Source organism: Mus musculus, chromosome 16, assembly GCF_000001635.26.
Source record: "Mus musculus strain C57BL/6J chromosome 16, GRCm38.p6 C57BL/6J".
Taxonomy (NCBI): domain Eukaryota; kingdom Metazoa; phylum Chordata; class Mammalia; order Rodentia; family Muridae; genus Mus; species Mus musculus.
In genome coordinates this window covers 93987836-94009861 of record NC_000082.6, presented here as the reverse complement: position 1 = coordinate 94009861, position 22026 = coordinate 93987836, and the positions used below count along the sequence as shown (strand labels likewise).

General features: G+C 46.5%; 1 protein-coding gene across 1 annotated transcript in view; it reads left to right on the top strand.

Annotated features, from left to right (window-relative positions):
- Nucleotides 1-1024: 1024 nt before the first annotated feature.
- The window catches only part of Cldn14 (claudin 14), an 89807-nt gene continuing 68805 nt past the window's right edge, over nucleotides 1025-22026 (top strand). The window contains exon 1 of the mRNA NM_019500.4: nucleotides 1025-1337. The gene's annotated coding sequence lies outside the window, so the exon portion shown is untranslated. The remainder of the gene's footprint in view (nucleotides 1338-22026) is intronic.

The following is a 22026-nucleotide window of genomic DNA, read 5'->3' as shown; positions in this document are numbered from 1 at the left end:
AGCTTGGCTGCCGGTTGGTCGAGCTCCGGAATTTGTCTCCCTGCACCCACCCACCCGGGGGTGACAGGCATGCATAGCCATGCTCAGCTTTTTCTTTATGCTTGCACGACAGTTTACCCACGAAGCACTCTCCAGGTCCTTGTCTGTCAGTATTTCTAAGCTCACTTTAAAGATCAAAACAGGCACAAGACACATATGCAAGGTCATTCATAATGGGGAACAGAGCTGGGACCCAGCTGGCCCGTGTGCCTGCAGGCTGCTTAGCTTCACAATCTGCCTGCCTTTCCCTGGTGCCAGGGTGGAGTCTCTTATACCAAAGTGTCTTGTGCATGTGGTATTGATAAGCTTGGGTAGTAGGTAGACCGAGTGGCTGAAGAAACGGGAAGCAGTGTGCATGCCCAGCCTTAAGCAAGTGTGGACTAATGTGAGTCTTGTCTTCTGCTGGACAAGACCTATCTAGACCCCAGGCTTCAGTGGAGATGAACACACCATGGAGGTGACCTGGGCAGTGACCAGGTGATGGGGGACAATTCCCCTGGCAATAAAGTCATTTACAAGTTAATCTTTACTTTCAGTCTCTCTGTCTTTCCCTCTCAGCCTTGCTGTGTCTTCCCCACTCACCTAAGGAGACACTTCTTGTGTGTGCGTTTCTTCTTGCCACCTGGACAGAGCTGCCTCTCTGGCCACTTCTGATCTCATCCTTCTCTAATACAATCATCGATCCATCGATCGATGCCACCCCTTCCACCAACTGTATTTCTTCCCGGAACCGCCTCACTGCCTTGACTTTCCTCTGGCTATTTTCCCATTTCTTAGTACTGTTCTCAATCTGAGCTTTCTTCTGAATTTGGACACCAAGTGTCACCAGCGGTGACGGGCAACAATGAGGCCTAAGAAAACAGGTCATTTGAGCTGCAGAGACGTCAGGGAAAGGCTCTCAGGACTCGATTGGCCTTTTGTTAGGAGAACAGAGACTTTATGAGCCGGCTGAGCGAGACACTGGCCCCTTTTTAAAAAGGACAGAGTCGGAATGGCATGTTCTGAAAGGGCAGCGTTGATAGCTGAAACTAGGTGCGCCTCAGGCCGGGGCTGTGGGAAGCCCGAGCATCTTGGGCACCAGCAAAGTTTCTAGCAGCCTTGGGAAGGAGAGGAAAGTCAGGTGGATCTGATTGGTGGGAAAGGTGACCTGGGGAAACTTGCCCTGTGGTTCATACAACCTGCCAGGCAGAAGCAGGAGCCAGGGGCACCTGAGCAAGAAACCCCATAAGATGTTCAAGTGGAGTTCCAGACAGGCACCTGGATATAGTTCTGGACCCGGAGGGGGACGCGTCAACACTGTGAGTACCGTCTCTGACGTTGGTTGGGTATTTGTGTCTCTCTCCCCATCACGGACAGTCCAAATTGTAGGTGGGGCGGTGGGATGGAGGAAGGTGAGAGAGGAAAGACACAGAAGGAGGGAAGGGAGGAGAACCCATGTCTCGGTGAAGCAGATCAGGCTGGTGATTAATTCTCTGACTTGCTTTAGTAAGTGATTATGGGTACCTAGAACCTGCAGCCATTAGTGTATCCAGCCGAGCTCAAGGGAAGACCAGAGAAAGACATGGAGATAGAAGGATTGATTTGGGTTATATTGGCTTGGCTTTCATGGCCATTGCTGGCCAGATTGGGTCCAGAAAACAGAAAACCTGATGTGACTGAGACTCTCCACTGATGTCTCACCGTAATGTCCACTGATGAGTTGCACAGACACTCATCCGAGGGTCATCTCACTGGAAAGGGGGTGGTGAAGTTATTTGTACCCCAGCAGCAAGGCAGCTTCTCTGTTCAGGCAGGAATTAAAACCAGGTTTAAACCCAGAGGTTTAGTTAATGATCCATAAACCAATGTGACTTGTGTTTGATAATGTCTACGCTGACGAACGTTGCTTAGGTTCTCCGTGAGCAAGGCCTCCAATCCCAGGGCCATCTCTGTTAACAAACATGACCGCAGCAGCCAGATGCTGGCGGGCTTGTTCTCCTTTGCTGGAAGGGCCCTGAAATTGTACAGGACCCCGACCAAGAATAAGGGTCCTGGAGGCCGAGCCATCTGGATTCTAATGGCTATTTAACCTCCTTTGCCGCTCACCTGTAAAATGGAAACAAGTCAGTCCTCACCTCACAGAGCCGAGGTTGAGATGAAGTAAGATGGTATAGACAGGCGACGTGAGGTAGAAACTCACGTTCAGCAAAGGACACATTCATGATCTCTGTATCACAGGATCCATCACAGCTAAGCTTGGGGTAAGTTAGGGCTGAGAGACTCAAAAGAGCAGACCAGGGTCCCGCAGCTGTGCGAGCAGCCGTGCGAGCAGACGCTGCAGCCTGAAACATCACCATTAGTCTCTGGAGTCATTGCAGAAGTAGAAATACAGTTCCCAGGGGAAGAAAATTGCTTAAGAAGATAAGCCAGAGATGTCGCCCTATTTTCTTCTCCTTTTGCTCTAAATCTGACTTTCTTTAAACTGCCTCCGCCAGAAACTACGGGCCATGGGGGAGGGGCGCAAGAGAGGGAAGTGGGGCCTTGGGAACTGCTGGGTCACGGTTTTAAAGGATTTCATTGCCTGTCCTTATGAGATTTATGGGAAGGGAGGAAAAAAAAAAGATTTAGTCTAAGCTTAGTCGCTCGGTTAGGTGGAGAAGATGGTTTCTTTGCGCAGGGAAACTGTTACACCACAGACAGCGTAAAGCGTCCTGTTGTGCTTTTGTTAGTGAGAAACAATTTCTCAAGAACAGAATTCTAAGAATTTCAAGGAGGGCTACCATCCAAGAAGTCGTTCAGCACAATCCACACATGAATTCAGATAGCAAAAACTGGGGTAACCTGGGATCAAACAGTGAAGTCCTGAGGAATGTGTTGTCGGTATGGGCGTGGCCAGGTCTAGGATCCCAGAGACAAGGCCTAGGGAGGAAAGGCTCCGCCCTCTCCAGGGGGCAAGGTTCATGGGGGGTGGGCAAAGCCCTTCTCTTGGTGTGTGGATGTTGATAGTGTGTGCAAAGCATGTCTTCCATAGCTTCCCCTCGCTGCATGTTTATGGCCTGAAGGATGCTCTAATAAAGAGGATGTCTCTACCAAGATTAGCTCAGCCTTTCTCCCTGATACCCCACCTCCTTGTTTATCTGTATGTAACAACCCCACCTTTCTGTTCAACCCTGTATAATAAGCACTCTGAACTTCTAGAAGGCTAAGGTTTCCCCATCCGAGAGCCCAATTCATCCAACCCGAACTCTGTTTCTGTCTGTCGGTTTGCTTGTATCTGATTTTTCTTTATTTCCTCACCACACCAAATCGGGAGTTAGCTGTGTGTGGACGCAGAAAGTAGTATCTGACCAAGGACACGAGTGTAGACATTAGCTACAGGAAAGTCTCATTGGTTTCATGAGGAATGCATCAGGGGTAAGTTTGCTTACACAGATGAAAGGAGAAAATGGAAAGGGATACAGAGAAAGGAAGAAACAGATGTGAAGAAAGAGATAAGGACAGAGTAACAAGGAAGCAGATAGAAGGAGCGCACCTTTAAGTCCTGGGCTGTAAAACTCCATTCTCCATCTGAGATCCCAGACCGCCCAACCATGGCTTTCTGTGTCTATATGCCTTTGTCTTTTGCTTCATTCCCTCCCTGCCCCAGTCAAGTCTATCCCTGGGAAGCATGCAACGATGGAGTCATTTCTTTCCTTAACACGTTTTCATTTCCTGATAAGGTTTTATCTGCGTATAATTATTATAAATGAGATGCACAGTTGACAGGCACACGGTACAGCTTAGAGTTACATACACTTTGGTAGCCATCGCTCAGAGCAAAGTACAGATCTCAGGCTTACCCGGAAGCTCCCTCAAACCCTCCAGCCGACTGCCTCTCTCCTCAGCCCTTTCTGGTTCCCGTGTTTCCTTTGTCGTTGTTTATCCTTCCTGTAATGGGATGAACTGCCTGCAGTGCTTTGGGGTTTGCGTTCTGTAGCTTGAGACGTTGAACTTGAGGTTTGCCTGCCCAGTCAGATAGTTCCCAAATCATTTCTCTTCGTACAGAAGAGTATTTCATTGTAAGGTGATTACATTTCCAGTTTTAGCAGCAGGTGTGACAAAGACCCCCAGTCTCCATGAATGACTTAGATACTTTTGTATCCAAGCACGGTGTGCTGGTCTATCGTCAAGCTTGGTGGAATCCGGTAATGTTGACTGTTTGGCAGTTGTGATGTGAGCTATATAAATTCTCTGAGGTTATGTTTTGTTTTCAAAATCATTTTTAGATATTTGTGGTGGTTTGAATGAGAATCTCATACAGACTCGAGTATCTCACTACTTGGTTTCCAGGTGGTAAAGTCATCTGTGGAGGAAATGGGTCACTAAAGTGGCTTCGAAAGTTTAAATCAGGTTGATTTCCAACCTTCCTAACGCTGCAGCCCTTTAACACAGTCCCACATGCCGTGGTGACCCTCAACCATAGAATTATTTCATTGCTACTTTATAACTGTAATTTGCTACTGTTATGAAGTGTATTGTAAATATCTGATCTGTAGGATGTCTGATAGGTAGCCACTGTGAGAGTGACGTTCCACCCCCAAAGGGCCACACCCCCTAGGCTGAGAACCACCAGTTTAAATTCTTCAGCTGCTTCCAGGTCACCCTCTCTGCTCAGCTTTATAATTGAGGCTGTGAGCTCTCAGTTCCAGGTCTGGCTGCTGTCCTTGAGGCTTGCTGTCATGCCTCTAAGACCATGATGGACTCTTAGCCCCCAGGAACCATAAGCCAAAATAAATTCTGCCATAAGTTGCTTTTGTTCATAACCTTTTATCATAACAGAAACATGACTATTACAATATTTTAAATCCTTTGTGTTTCTATGCATAGGTTGGGATCAGCGTATTAATTTCTCTTAAAAAATTTGCTGGGATTTTTACACACTTTCTATAGAACAAATACATATATTTATGGAATATAACTGACTTAAAACATTGCTTCTTTTGGGCAACGAGCATATTATATCCCTCCATTTTCATATGCCTCTTTAATTTTTTCTCAGCTAGAGAGATTTTTCTGATGTCCTTTCTATTGCTGTGATAAAACTGAAAAGCACCTCGGGGAGAAAGGAATATCTTTGCCTTACATTTCAAGATCCCAGTCCATCACGAAGGGAAGTCAGGGCAGGAACCTGGAGCAGAAACCTTGGGGAATGGTGCTAACTTGCCTGCTCTGCCTTGCTTTCTCCAGACATATTATGCTTAGCTAGCTCTGTTATACAGCCAGGACCGTCTGCCTAGGGATAGTGCTGCCCCCAGTGGGCTGAACCCCACTGAACCAAACACTAATCACGATACTTTAACACAGATATGTTCACAGTCTAATCTGATGTGGGCAACTCCTCAATCAAGGTTTTTTTCCTCAGATGTCTCTGGGATTTGTCAAGTTGAAAAAAAAAAAGCTACCAAGACAATGTATTGTATACATACTTAATTAAATTTATTCTGAGTTATTTGAAGTTTGTAATGTTATTATAAAATAGTATTGGATTTTTTTAACTGGATGTGGCGACACACATCCTTCATCCCAGAACTCTGGAAGCAGAGGCAGATGAATCTCTGAGTTCACAGCCAGCATGGGCTACAGAGAAAGTTCCAGGACAGTCAGGGCTGCATAGAGAAACCCTGTCTCAAAAGAAAAAAAGAAAGAAAGAAAGAAAGAAAGAAAGAAAGAAAGAAAGGAAAGAAATGTTCTTTAAACTGCAGGTGGTGCTGGCACAAGCCTTTAACCCCAGCACTTAGGAGGCAGAGTCAGGCAGATCTCTGTGAGTTCTAGGCCAGCCTAGTCTGCAGAGCAAGCTTCAGGACAGCTAGGGCTACATAAAGAGAAACCCTGTCTTTTAAAATTAATTAACTAACTAATTAATTAATTAATTAATTAAAACCTTTTAAATATTTGTTATAGGCACATAAAACAAAAAATTAATTAAAACCTTTTAAATATTTGTTATAGGCACGTGAAATATAATTTGTGGTGGTTTGAATGACAACTGCCCCCCATAGTCACGGGTATTTGAACACATGATCCCTAGTTGATGGGGTTGGGGTGGTTGTTGGAAGGTAGAGCCTTGCTGAAGGGAGGAAGTCACTGAGGGGCTTTGAGTGTTTATAGTCCTCCTCACTCCTGTTCACCCTGCTGTGTAACCGCCTCATTCCTGTTCACCCTCCTTTGTAACCGCTCTGCTTCCTGCTGCCCTGCCTGTCTCTTCCCGCCACGACAGAGGCTTACACCTTTAGCCAGGAGCCCAAACAGATTTTTTTCCTTCTGTAAGTCAGTTGCCTTTGGTCATGGTGTTTTATAACAGCAACAGAAAAGCAACTGATTTTGGCTTTCCATAGTATGACCTAGCTGAGTTCATATAATTCTAGCAATACATGTATAGTCATACGTGTATAGGGTTTCCCTTGGACAAATGAAAAATTTAAATCAACAAACAAAAGAGTTCTAGTTTTGACAGTACCAAGATATATTTTTTTCTAAAGGTTTAATTTGGTGATGGCTTTGGTAGAGTAAATTATAGAGAAGAAAAAGTTTGTGAAACAAGCTGTCCATCTCAATGGCAAGTTCGAAAAACCATAGACTTAAGCATTGACTCAGTACGTGTAGCTACCACGTAGATGTTTTTGGTGCCAGACTTACTTGATCCACCAAACTTTCTGTTTACAACGCCCATCACTGTGTGTACACCTTCCGAACTGTGCGCCTGGGTCTTCCACTTCTCAGGTCCCACAGCGTAACTCTGCACAGATGTAGCCTCTAACTATCATTTGGTACACTCCATCCTGCTTTGGGCACAGGACAGGGAGGGGACAAGGTTAGACACAGTGATCGATTTGGGGGCCACCTGCTATTCAGCAGGAATGAGTCTGGTGATGTTCATGCATCAGTTTCTCAGCCCATCCAAGGATTGAATTGTGCAGTTAGGATCCGCCTTAGACCTATTTTATAGCAATGAAACTAGGGCTTAAATTAATAATTTGCCAAGCCACCTTTACTTAGTAGTAAAGTCAAAACTTAAGTCAGAATTCCAGATAACAGAGCCCACAACTTTTTTAAAAAGATTTATTATTTATTTATTTATTTGAGTATGTACATACTGTTGCTGTCTTCAGACACTCCAGAAGAGGGTGTTGGATCCCATTACAGATGGTCGTAAACACCATGTGGTCGCTGGGATTTGAACTCAGGACCTCTGGAAGATCAGTCAGTGCTCTTAACTGTTCAGCCATCTCTCCAGCCAAGAGCCCACAATTTTGATCACAGTTTTTCAAAACACTTGTTTTTGTTTTTTGTTTTTTTTTTGTTTGTTTGTTTTTTGTTTTGTCTTACTTTGTTTTGTTTTAAATGAATCTAGAGCTGGAGAGATGGCTAAGTGATTAAAAGCACTGACTGTTTTTCCAGAGGACCTGAGTTCAATTCCCAGCATCCACATGGTGGTTCACAACCATCTGTAACCCCAATTCCAGGGGATCCAAAATGCCCTCTTCTGGCCTTCATGGACAAGAGGCACACAAGTGGTATATAGACATACATTCAGTCAAAACACTCGCACACGTTAAATAAGATATAAAAAACAAGCAAGCAAGCAAGCAACAACAACAAAAAAATCTAATTTCCTATACTCTCTGGGCGGGGGTGGGGGTGGGGGTGGGGTCCGGCCCGGAATGCAGCCAGGCTTCAGCATTCTTAGCCTGATAAGAAAGAACACTGGTATCCATTTATTACCATGTAGCAGGCTGGCTGTGGTGATGAATCTCTTGGCTCATGTGGCTGAGTATGATGGATGCTAAGAAAATCAAATCCCCCTCTTCGGTCTCTGCTTCCCCAAGAGCTCTCATCCGCTGTGGAGCTTGATGGTTAGAGAAAGAGTATTCTACACGGTGGGTTACCCACGGTGAGGTGCACAGGGGCCACGCTCCCCTGAATCACGTGTCTGTGTTCTGGCACTCAAGAAGTGGAGTCCACAGGTTTAAGGCCAGCCTGAGTTACATAAGAAGTTCAAGGACAATCTGGACGACATAGTGAGACTCTTTCAAAACAAACAAAACAGAGGGAGGAGAAAGAAGAGAAGAAAGAGGAGGAGACAGAGGGACCTAATACACTCTGAGGTGCTCCCATTTGTTGGAGGAATACATGCGGTTCCCATGGCCACAACCCACAGGGGCCCCTGCACAGATCCTGGCTACACCAAGCCTGTGTTTACAGAGGCCCAAACCAAGCCAACCAAACTCTAGCAGCAAAGGTCTCAAATAACAAGCCCAGAGTATATCAGAACCAGAATGACAAAAGACTTCCCTGTCTGCACCAGTTAGAGCCAGTATAAGGCCTACGGTGCTCTGGAGGCAGCCGAAGCTAGCTGATCTCATTTTAGGGAGAGCGTGAGCCAGGCTAGGATGCTGCCTCCAGACGTCGGCTTTTCCCAGGGAAACCCATCACTGTGTCTTTTATCATTTCGATTCCCGATATATTGACCTTTATCCCTCATACCTTAGACACGTAGGGGTGAGGAACGTTCTTTATAATCCCTGGTGACAGTCCAAGAAAATGTCACTCCCAGTCCGCTTGCTCTCCTGGAATCTGGCAGGGCCTGTCTCCATCAATCAGGGCACCTGGAGGTAACGGTATGGTCTTCAGTTCCAAAGGGCATCGCCTTCCAAGAACCTCCATCTCTTCTGTCTGGGGGTGGGTCTGAAGTTCACTCCCTCACAGATGAAGTTCACTCCCTCTTCAGCCTCCTGGAAGCCTTCCAACCAGGTCTGATCCTGCATCCTGGGGTGTCACCCTGGATGAGAGTCAGAAGGAAGCCTACATGCCCCATAAACACCTTTGACCATGTTTTGGGCAAAAAGAACAGAACTGAAACGACCGACAGGGACCTTAGTGCTGTCACACGGGCTCAGTGTTGTAAGACATACGGGTGGTACGTGGGTTGTATGTTAATACATGCTAACCATAGCACCCTCCTCCTAAACACATGTGACAGCTGCTTCTATAACACATTGCAGGCAGAGGGGGAGGAGCCTGGTCTATACAGTTCTCTGCTCAATGAATGCCCTCTCCCCGATCTGAATCATTTCTAAACTGTGCAGCTAATATTGCTGCTTTAAAAAAAAAAAAAAAACCAAAAACTTAAAGAATGTGTGGCTTTCTACATAGAACCATTGGGATATGGGAGAGAAGGAAACAAAAGGCAGATCTCTCCCTTAGACACTTTCGCCTTATTTTCTATGTATTTATTTATTTGCTTCCAGCCTTCCCATTTTATTTTATATTGCAGGAAATAACAAAATACGAACATCCATGTACCAGATTTGCAGATTTAACAGATGCACCTATGTGTTTTTGTTACTGTAGAGCTGGAGAAGTGGCTCAGTCAGTAAAGTGCTTGCCCTGAAAATACTAGGACCTGTGGTTACTTCTCCAGTTCCCTGTAAAACCCAGATATAGCGGCCCCAGCCTGTAATCCCAATGCTGGAGAGACAAAGGAGTCCCTGGGGCTCGCTGGTCAGCCAGTCTAAGGCAGAGAGACCCCTGTCTTACTGGGAGACACTGTCTCAAAAACTCAGGTAGGAAATGATGGAGAGGACACCTAATGTTGACCTCTGGCTTCCACATCCATGTATGTGTGTGGGTGCACATGCATTTGAACATAGAAAGTATGGGGAGATGGCTCATCAGTTAAGAGCACCGACTGCTCTTCTGAAGGTCCTGAGTTCAAATGCCAGCAACCACATGGTGGCTCACAACCATCTGTAGTAGGATCTGATGCCCTTTTCTGGTGTGTCTGAAAACAGCTTCAGTGTACTTATTTATAATAATAAATCAATCTTTGGGCCAGAGTGAGTGGGGCCTACCGGAGCAAGCAGAGGTCCTAAATTCAATTCCCAGCAACCACATGATGGCTCACAACCATCTGTACAGCTACAGTATACTCATATACATAAAATAAATAAATAGATCTCTTTTTTAAAAGGTATTATAGACAGTACCAAGGTCACTTGGGGCCACCATCACCATATACCTCAGAAAGCATCGAAAAACTTCAAGAGAGCTTGTTCCTTTCAGACATGCGTCACATTTGCGTCTTCTCCAGTGATCGTGGTCCAGTTTCTTCCTGTTCACTGGAGGCTGGGTCTCCTCTTGATCTCTTTTATTAATGTATATGAATTGTTCGGTGTAGCTGTCTTCATGGCCGCATGTTTTTATGTGTGTATAACGCCACTGGTTCTCTTCCTTTCTCCAAACAGCCATTGCAACAGGTGATGTAGTAGTGAAACTCAAGCCACTTGCTTTTCTGCTCAGTGCTCACATTCCCAGGAACTTCAACTTTATTATTGGTCCAATGGCTACAAGAGATTCCTCCCTTCCGATGAAGCTCACCCATCACTGTGAGGGCCCTGATTTATGCTCCTGATCCCCAAACCCTCTGCAAGGTCCACCGGGCTGAGTGTGTCGCTCGGCCTTGAGAGTTGATTTGGAGGGAGAGTGGGGCTGGAGTGAACGGGCAACCACGTGAAGGTCCTGGAGGCTTCACTGTGAATATGACCTAGGAAGGGGTTTGCACGTGGTGACCTGCTGGCGCCCACATCAGGAAGGGATCTAGTCGAGGTCACATAAATCATTCAGGAAACATTGTATAAATCACCACAAGGAGGGGCTGTGGGAGGAGCAGCAGTAACCAAGCATCCCCAGGAGCCCAACTCACACAAGGGACTCCTTACAAAAGCCCAATTCCCTGAAAACTCACAGGAAAGCATCTGTAAGCAGTGGGGGAGGGGAGCTGATTCGTTATTTTGGGTGTGCACTCGTGGCTGATATGGGCCTAAGCCTTATAGAACAAACCTGGACATTCACCATTAAAAATGCCTCCTTTTCTGGTGAGATGGCTCACTGGGTAAAGGTGCTTGCTGCCAAGGCTGATGGCCACACAGTAAGAGAGAACTGATTCACACCAAGTCGTCCTCTGACCTCCACCCCTGTGATGTGACACATGCGTGTGCACCTGTGCACCAAATGAAGTGTAAAATCTAGCAAGAACCCCCAATCTCATTTCCTCTCTCTTTTAAAGATTTATTTCAGTTTTAATTGGTGTCTGTATGGTTGTGTGTGTGTGTGTGTGTGTGTGTGTGTGTGTGTGCGCGCGCGCAGTGCCCTCAGTCAAGATGGGATTCAAATCCCTTGAAGCTGGAATTACAGGCAGCTGTGGGCTTCTGGCCATGGGTGCCAGAACTTCCATCCACTACAAGACCAGTTCTTGCTCTTAATGCCTATCTGCACACAGTGTGTATGTGTATATATGTGTGTGCTTGTGTGTCTGTGTACATGTGTGTGCATGCATGTGTATCTGTGTGCATGTGTGTGCATGCATGTGTATGTGTGTGCACCCATGTTATGTGCATTGTGTTCATGTGTGTGCATGTGTACATGTGTCTGTGTGTACATGCATGTATGTGTCTGTCTGTCTGTGTCTGTATATAAGTGCCAGCATGCTCACCTGTGCATATGTGTGTCTCTCTGTGTGCATTTCTGTCTGTGTGCATGTGTTTGTGTGCATGTGTGCGTGTATGCCAGCATGCTCACCTGTGTATACTTACATAGAAGCCAGAGGTCAATTTTCATGATCTTCCTCTATCACTCTCCGATGTGTTTGTTAAGACAGGGTCCCTCCCTGAACCTGCAGCTTGCCATCTCTGCTGGGTTGGGGCCAGTAGGCTACCTGGAACCATCTGCCTTCACCCCCACTCTCTGCAGCAACACGAGGTTACAGGCACACACTACCAAGTCCAGCTCTTAGTTGGGTTCTGGGGATGGGAGCTCAGGTCCTAACACGGAATAAGTACCTCACCTCTCTCAGTATTTTTTTCATTACATCTGTTAAGGCACAGCCCTTCCAAGTGCTTGCTTAGTGCCTAGATACTTTATGCACATAAACACAGTCGTTCTAACACTCTGGAGGTATGGCTCCCGCTGTAAGCACTCTCCATACCTGATGGCAAATCAATAACTGCATTACTAGTGTGTGCCACACCTCCTAGACCTGTACTTCTGTGTAAGTGTGAGGGCTGGAATTCAGATCCACAGAGCTCACATAAATCCTGGATGGCCTACTTGCCATTCCAGCTCTCAGAAGCCAAAGCAAGCTGGCCGGCCAGCTCACCTGCACTGTGAGGTCCAAGTTCAGGGAGACCCTGTCTCAAAAAGTAAACTAGAGAGTAGTGGAGGAAGATACCCAACATCAACCTCTAGATATGCTCACACATGTGCTTGTTCACCTGCATGCACAACTCACATGTCTCACACACACACACACACACACACACACACACACACACACACACACTTACACACACTCACTCACAATACATATACCACAGGCATACTCCACATTCACAACACATAGAGACTGCACACCACACTCATTGACATTCCCACTCACAGATACACACACACACACACTCATACACACACACTCACAACACACATAACATGTACATCACAGACACACCCACACTCACAACACATACACTACACATCACACTCATTGACATTCCCACTCACAGGTACCCATACACACACACACACACACACACACACTCACAACACACATAACATGTACATCACAGACACACCCACACTCACAACACATACACTACACATCACACTCATTGACATTCCCACTCACAGATACCCATACACACACACACACACACACACACTCACAACACACATAACATGTACATCACAGACACACCCACACTCACAACACATACACTACACATCACACTCATTGACATTCCCACTCACAGATACACACACACACACACACTCATACACACACATTCACAACACACATAACATGTACATCACAGACACACCCACACTCACAACACATACACTACACATCACACTCATTGACATTCCCACTCACAGATACCCATACACACACACACACACACACACACTCACAACACACATAACATGTACATCACAGACACACCCACACTCACAACACATACACTACACATCACACTCATTGACATTCCCACTCACAGGTACCCATACACACACACACACACACACACACACACACACTCACAACACACATAACATGTACATCACAGACACACCCACACTCACAACACATACACTACACATCACACTCATTGACATTCCCACTCACAGATACCCATACACACACACACACACACACACACACACTCACAACACACATAACATGTACATCACAGACACACCCACACTCACAACACATACACTACACATCACACTCATTGACATTCCCACTCACAGATACACACACACTCATACACACACACTCACAACACACATAACATGTACATCACAGTCACACCCACACTCACAACACATACACTACACATCACACTCATTGACATTCCCACTCACAGATACACACACACACACACTCATACACACACATTCACAACACACATAACATGTACATCACAGACACACCCACACTCACAACACATACACTACACATCACACTCATTGACATTCCCACTCACAGATACACACACACACACACTCATACACACACATTCACAACACACATAACATGTACATCACAGACACACCCACACTCACAACACATACACTACACATCACACTCATTGACATTCCCACTCACAGGTACCCATACACACACACACACACACACACACACACACACACACACACTCACAACACACATAACATGTACATCACAGACACACCCACACTCACAACACATACACTACACATCACACTCATTGACATTCCCACTCACAGGTACCCATACACACACACACACACACACACTCACAACACACATAACATGTACATCACAGACACACCCACACTCACAACACATACACTACACATCACACTCATTGACATTCCCACTCACAGATACACACACACTCATACACACACACTCACAACACACATAACATGTACATCACAGTCACACCCACACTCACAACACATACACTACACATCACACTCATTGACATTCCCACTCACAGATACACACACACACACACTCATACACACACATTCACAACACACATAACATGTACATCACAGACACACCCACACTCACAACACATACACTACACATCACACTCATTGACATTCCCACTCACAGATACACACACACACTCATACACACACACTCACAACACACATAACATGCACATCACAGACACACCCACACTCACAACACATACACCACACATCACACTCATTGGCAATCCCACTCACAGATACACACACACACTCATGCACACTCATGCACACACACTCATACACACATACAGAGTCCCTCTTCCGTTTGGAGAGATCCAGTTGAAGTGACCCAGCTCCAGCCTCCTTCAGTGGCCCTGGGATCTGAAGCCGGTCTTCTAAATCCTGGACCAAGCTTTCTGGAGCTTGTGCCTCTGCGGACTCGGAGGCATTAGACTTTCTCCCAGCGATTGCTTCACTCAAAATCCTTCGAGTTAGGCCCTTAATTTGTGGATTTTCCTTGGCTTAGGTATAGCTGGCAGTTCTCAGGAGCTTGTATCTTTGTGCACAAGTCAAGCACAGAGCATGGAGATTACGCCCAGCCTGGGAAAACACGCATCTTTCTTGACACAAACCAGATTTCTGTGGTGGAAAACTTGTTATATGGCCAGCAGTCTGTATCTAGGCTATGCTCTGTGTATCCACAGATTCAACCAACTTCAAAAATATTCAAACCTGAATTGCATCTGTCCCTAGCACACACTGCTCTACCTTGCCATCATCTACAAACAGCCGGCAGAACAGCAAGTTATAAGGCCCCTGTGCTCTGTCGGGTGTTGTACATGGTCTAGAGATGACTTACATATGTGGCACGAGATGTGAATACTGTTGCTTTGTACTCTAGAGACTGGAGCATTTGAGGATTGGGGCATTTGCAAGGGGATCCTGAAACATCCCTTCAACCCAAGAGTCAACAGCAGGAGACTGTGGGAGAGTCACGGACCGGAGTGCACCCCCTCCTTGGGTGCCTGGCTTAGCGCTCACAGAGATATGCACCCAACCTACCTCATTTTTGGCAAACTCAGCCGAACTGAGACAGAGCCAGCTGGGGCCAGAGAGGCCAGGAGAACGAGCTGTTAGGTCACCAGTTGGACTTTCCTGTCCCTTAAGGGTTGGGGGGAGGGGTCAGCGTCAAACCTGATAACGTAAGTCAAATATGGCGGAATGGCATCTAGGAGAGAGGGGGGATTAACTATTCCTTTAGTTGCTCTGGAGCAGGAGGCCATGTGGAGGCCTCGCCCAGCATATTGCTGCACTTCTTTTGGCTGAACCCTGTCCGAGGGGGCTCTGTGTGTCACCACATCTCCACCATCCCCACTCCTAGGCCTCGTCCCAAAGCCACAGAACCTTCAAGCAGGCCAACATTTCCCTCGTAATCATTTCCTACATAAAATCAACAAAGGGGAAAATGCCTCTTTAAGCACACGTCGGGATGATTAGCCTCTCCTTGACAGGGAATTATCAACGACAGCCCCAGGCCTCCTAAGACTGGAGAGATTGTAAATTTCTGATTAATGGGGTAAGACAGATTGTTGATATTCCTGGAATTCAATATTCTAACCTCAGACTCGTGTTTATAGCACAACGACTCGCAGCTTCGAGAAAAGAAAGGCCTGTTTTGTGTGCTCGGTTATTAGGAGGTGGTTCGAGAGTGAGGAGACCAGCCGACATACTTAGTGGGGTAGCCTAAACCAGAGCGTGCATTCTATGTAAAGCCTCAACGATCCGTGGAGATATTCTGGCTACAGTATTCTCCCACATAGAACCTGCTGCTGGACCTAGATGGAGCCCTTCAGGGGCCTCTGTGATTCACTTTGCAAACCATTGTGGGGTTTTGCTCCTAACAGCCACAGAAAATGTAACCTGTCCACCCCAGATGGCCACAGTTCATTTCTTTCTTTATTTCTTATACATGTATGTATATCCCACCTCCCCAAAATGATTGACTAAAACACTGGGCCCTTTATGAAACACGACTCCCCTGAAGAATGATAACATTTCGTTCCGCATTCTTTGGCGGCACCCAAGTCCATGGTTAGACAGAGGTGACCGCCTTCATTTCCATCATTTTGTTATGGCTTCAAAACCATACTGCATTATAACTTTCCCCGCTCTACAGAAAAGCTACATGAAGAATAGAGACAAATAATTCACCCCAAATTGCCCACGAATCCAGGGTTATTAGGATCCCCAGACCAGCAGGCTCACCACAAAACTACGCTCCTTGACAAATAGGCCGTGCGGAGACAAGCCAAGTCTCCATGCCAAATGCACACTGTCTGCTGCTCAGGTGGAAAGAAGCCAGGTGTGATTTGTTCATGGGAGAGAGCACGGCCTGGGTACTGACTTGTTCATGGGAGAGCACGGCCTGGGTACTGACTTGTTCACTGGAGAGAGCACAGCCTGGGTACTGACTTGTTCATGGGAGAGAGCACGGCCTGGGTACTGACTTGTTCATGGGAGAGAGCTCGGCCTGGGTACTGACTTGTTCACTGGAGAGCACGGCCTCGGTACTGACTTGTTCATGGGAGAGAGCACGGCCTGGGTACTGACTTGTTCATGGGAGAGAGCACAGCCTGGGTACTGACTTGTTCACTGGAGAGCACGGCCTGGGTACTGACTTGTTCACTGGAGAGCACGGCCTGGGTACTGACTTGTTCATGGGAGAGCACAGCCTGGGTACTGACTTGTTCATGGGAGAGAGCACAGCCTGGGTACTGACTTGTTCACTGGAGAGCACGGCCTGGGTACTGTCTTGTTCATGGGAGAGAGCACAGCCTGGGTACTGACTTGTTCACTGGAGAGCTCGGCCTGGGTACTGACTTGTTCATGGGAGAGCACGGCCTGGGTACTGACTTGTTCACTGGAGAGCACGGCCTGGGTACTGACTTGTTCATGGGAGAGAGCACAGCCTGGGTACTGACTTGTTCACTGGAGAGCACGGCCTGGGTACTGACTTGTTCACTGGAGAGCACGGCCTGGGTACTGACTTGTTCATGGGAGAGAGTACGGCCTGGGTACTGACTTGTTCACTGGAGAGCTCGGCCTGGGTACTGACTTGTTCATGGGAGAGAGCACGGCCTGGGTACTGACTTGTTCACTGGAGAGAGCACGGCCTGGGTACTGACTTGTTCACTGGAGAGCACGGCCTGGGTACTGACTTGTTCATGGGAGAGCAAGGTCTGGGTACTGACTTGTTCACTGGAGAGCACGGCCTGGGTACTGACTTGTTCACTGGAGAGCACGGCCTGGGTACTGACTTGTTCATGGGAGAGCACAGCCTCGGTACTGACTTGTTCATGGGAGAGAGCACAGCCTGGGTACTGACTTGTTCATGGGAGAGCACGGCCTGGGTACTGACTTGTTCATGGGAGAGCAAGGCCTGGGTACTGGGTGAGGGATATTTTAGAGATAAGGGCAAATGGGTTCTTTAGAGCCTGTGGGTCATCACTTACAATAAACTCGACAGGAAATTCCTAAATCCAAAGCGATATACTGGCTGGAAGCTATCCATGGTGGAGAATGGGTGTAGATGCTCATGGGGCAGGGGAGGGGAGGGGTCATCCTCTTCAGCAGGAAGAGGTCTAGCCTAGAATGTGGCTGAAGGACAGGCCGGAAACAGAATTCTGTGTGAGTGTTCAGTCCTGGTCTCGCTCTTTCCGTGGGGCCACCTCTTTCTTTTTGACAACTTCTTGACTAGAGGTCCTTCCTACTGACTCAGAAGGCTTTGGAGTGGGACATGAAGCAGGCTTACCCAACTTCCTGTCCTGGAGAATGGCCTCTTCTCCCAGAGCTCCCTCTCTGCTCCAATTACCCACCCTGGTCCTGTCTCCTTGGAGATTCTGTTTCCCTACAGGACAATGGACATGGTAGTCATTCAGAGAAACCATCCCTGGGAATACACAAGGCCAGGGAGATGCCATTGCTCAGAATTGACCACAAAAGCAACAGTGTCCTTCACCTCACTGTCACCCACCAAGGGACCTGAAAGTGTAGCCGTCCCTTAGAATCCCTGACTCCAGGGACTGTCAAAGACACTGGCTCAGCTTCCTTCACCGTCACCATGATGAAATATCTTGACAAAAGCAATGTCAGAGAAAAGGTTTATTTGGCTGTGGTTCTGGTTCGGGTCCGCTGGTCTGTCATTTCAGGGAATTCAGTGCAGGAGCGTCAGCAGCTGTCACATCACAGTCACAAGCAGAAAGAGAACAAATACTTACATGTATACTTGTGCTCAGGCCCCTCTCTCCACCTATACAATCAAGTACCCTCTATCTAGGGAATGGAGCCATCCACTGTAGGCAAGGTCTTTCTCCATCAACTAATAGACTCAAGATAGTCTGTCACAGACATAACCACAGTCTAACCTAACCTAGATAATTCCTCACTGACACTCTCTAATTTATTCTAGATTGTGTCATGTTAACAATTAAATCTAACCAGGAGCTCAAGACCCTTGAATAAAATGTAGTATTTACACAAAACCTACACATATCTTCCTTTATACGTAAATCACCTCTAGATTACTAATATGATATAAACATCATGTAAACTTCTTAGGAAATAAACAAGAGAAAAGTCTATCCATGTTAAATAGACATGATTTTCTTTTAAATACCTTTTGTCTGTGGTTGATTGAATCAACAAATACAGACACCATGGCTACAAAGGACCAAAGTGTTGTAGCCAGAATGTAAACCCAAGGAAGATGACGTTCAACTTCTGATTTTCCAAGTAGGACTTGGCATCCAAACAATGAATTTGAAAAGGCAGACTTTGTTCTGGCGTGTCAAGAGCCAGGCTCGGAGGGCTAATGGATAAAGTCATACTCTGAAGAAAGAGGGAGTGACCCCTGGCTTTTCCCATCCCTGGAGAATTGTGGGACAAACATAGTCAGATTAGCGGTGAGGTGTGTGGGTCTCTCTGTGCCCCTCTGGGCTGAGATTGGAACGGGAAGGGCATGTACTGAATGAAAGGGAATCAGAAGGTGCAGAACTCATAGCGTGCTCTCTACTGCGGCAACAGCCATAGGCTGGTGGCTTCTCACCAGTGCAGGAACCTGAGAAACAAAGAGGGTGAAGAGTATGATGTAGCAGAACATGATGGCTCAAGACCCAGGCCATCTGATAGCTTAGCTGAAGTGTGAACGGAGTCACATGGCTTGTGTCAGATAGTGCGCAGAAACACACATGGAAGCCATAGCGGCATTCCAGAGCCTTCTCTGCCCAAGCCCATGGGTCATGGCCACCCATTCCAGACTGACCAAGAACCAGTAGCCCTCAGTTTCATCAGCCATGGACACCAGCCAGCCAACTCAACTTTGGAAGGGAGCAGCCAGCACGACACATGGTTGTTCTTGACTCTGACTGCCTTCCCGGATGCCCAGGACACATCAGCTCTCCCCAGCCTCCACCTACCCAGACACCAACTTGGAGGAGACATTGGATGGGACATTGTCACTCAAGGGTAAGTGAACCATGTTTAATGACAGGCCGATCGTGAAGTATCACTTTGAGGGTAGGAGAGCTACCTGAGCGGTGAGACCATAACAGCGCAGGAGTTGGGTCAGCTAATGACGTCACACAGCCACAGAAAGGCTGCGGCTGTAGTCTGTGCCTCACCAGCGGATCCTTGTAGAGACCAGCATCTGTAGACGCCATGTAAAGCCATCCGCATTCATTACCGGTTTGTTCTAGAATCACGTTCCTGAATTTGGCTATTCTTTACCTGTTCTCCTCCAGGCTTATAAACAGAGACCTCCCCAAGTGCATTTGAGTGGTGTGTGGGTATAATTAACTGAATTACCAGAACTCAGGGCATCACAGATAAATACAGACTACGAACTTTTCTAATCAGAAACAACAACAAAAAGATAGTTAAGCTACTTGTAAACTCTCACGAAGTAAAGTCTACCCCTAGGAAGTAAAGATACATCAGTACAAATAAACCGACTCACTAATGGACCAGACATGGGAACAGAGCCAAGGACAGAAACAAATGATCAGCGCAGGACAGGTGGCTTCTCAGTTAAGAGCCCTGGCTGTTCTTCAGGCGCCCTGAGTTCTAGTCCTAGCATCCACCTGGTGACTTCAACTCAGTGTCACGGGGTTTGATGCCCTCCTTCTGGCCTCCACAGGTGCCAGGCACAAAGGTGGTACACAGGCATGCACTCAGACAAAACACTCATACACGTAAAAATAACTGAAGCAAAAGAAATAAATGCATAAAAATGTAAAAGTCTTTTGTACCTTTATTAAACAGGCTATCTCAGCACAAATCATCAAAATAAAGAAACTAACTATAAGCATTGTATTTTCATGGGATCAAAATACAGCTTCCGACCAGCATGAGCGTCTAAATGAGGAAGAAAGAAGCCAAATGATCAACTTGTAGAAATCCATGAAGACCTTACAAACACATCCATTGGAACTGATACACGAATTCTGTAGTTTTAGGTCACAAGAGCAGCAGCAAAAAATCAGTTAAGGTTTTTTTTTTTTTTTTCCTGAAATCAACTACCCAAGAACAAAAGAAAAAAATTACAATGGTACCAAAAGGAGTAGAATACTTAGAAACAAACCCAACCAGGGAGGTGGGAATTACATCTACTGGAAACACACACCCCAGGCATTGAGAAGCCACACCCTTCTTTCTAAGCACCTTTGTCTCTTTACCCTGTGTTAGTAGTAAAATAAAACTTAACTCCAACCCACTCCATAAAAACAAAGACAGAACATTGATGAGAAAAGAAAGACAAATAACAAAAGAGCCAATACTCATGGGTTGGAAGATAACCTGACTAAAATGTCTATACTATGCCAAACACTTCACAAACTCTAATCTCTATCAAAATCCCAATGGCGTCCACAGGAAAAGAGGAATGATCCCAAAATCCCCATGGAAGCAGTGAGCATCCAAAAGCTAAAACCGAGGAGAGTTAAACCCGAGGTGCTGGAGTTCCTGATTCCACATACGTCACAAACTGCTGTGGAGACATCCTGAGATGGACAAGGCCAGCCAGCGCTGTCCTGAAGGAAAGGCAGCTGTGGTTTGCCAAGACATGCTCCAGCATCTCTTCACAGAACGAGCAGGAGGTTCATGAGGCATCCAGGTTTCCCTCCTCCTCAAGAACACACAAGTAATCAATACTGAGGGGAAGGGAGGCAATACCTCAGTGCCTTAGCAGCTCCATGATTGTGCATGATTTGGTATGTAACCCTCACCCGTGTTCCTGTATGTAACCTTACCTGTGTCACTGTATGTAACCCTCACCCGTGTCGCTGTATGTAACCCTCACCCATGTTCCTGTATGTAACCTTACCTGTGTTCCTGTTTGTAACCCTCACCCATGTTCCTGTATGTAACCTTACCTGTGTTCCTGTTTGTAACCCTCACCCATGTTCCTGTATATAACCTTACCCGTGTTCCTGTATGTAACCCTCATCCATGTTCCTGTTTGTAACCCTCACCCATATTCCTGTATGTAACCTTACCCGTGTTCCTGCATGTAACCCTCACCCATGTTCCTGTATATAACCTTACCTGTGTTCCTGTTTGTAACCCTCACCCATGTTCCTGTATATAACCTTACCCATGTTCCTGTATGTAACCCTCACCCATGTTCCTGTTTGTAACCCTCACCCATATTCCTGTATGTAACCTTACCCATGTTCCTGTATGTAACCCTCACCCATGTTCCTGTATGTAACCCTTACCCGTGTCACTATATGTAACCCTCACCCATGTTTCTTTTTTTAATATTTATTTATTTAATGTATGTGAGTACACTGTTGCTATCTTCAGACACACCAGAAGAGGGCATCAGATCCCATTACAGATGGTTGTGAGCCACCATGTGGTTCCTGGGAATTGAAATCAGGACCTATGGAA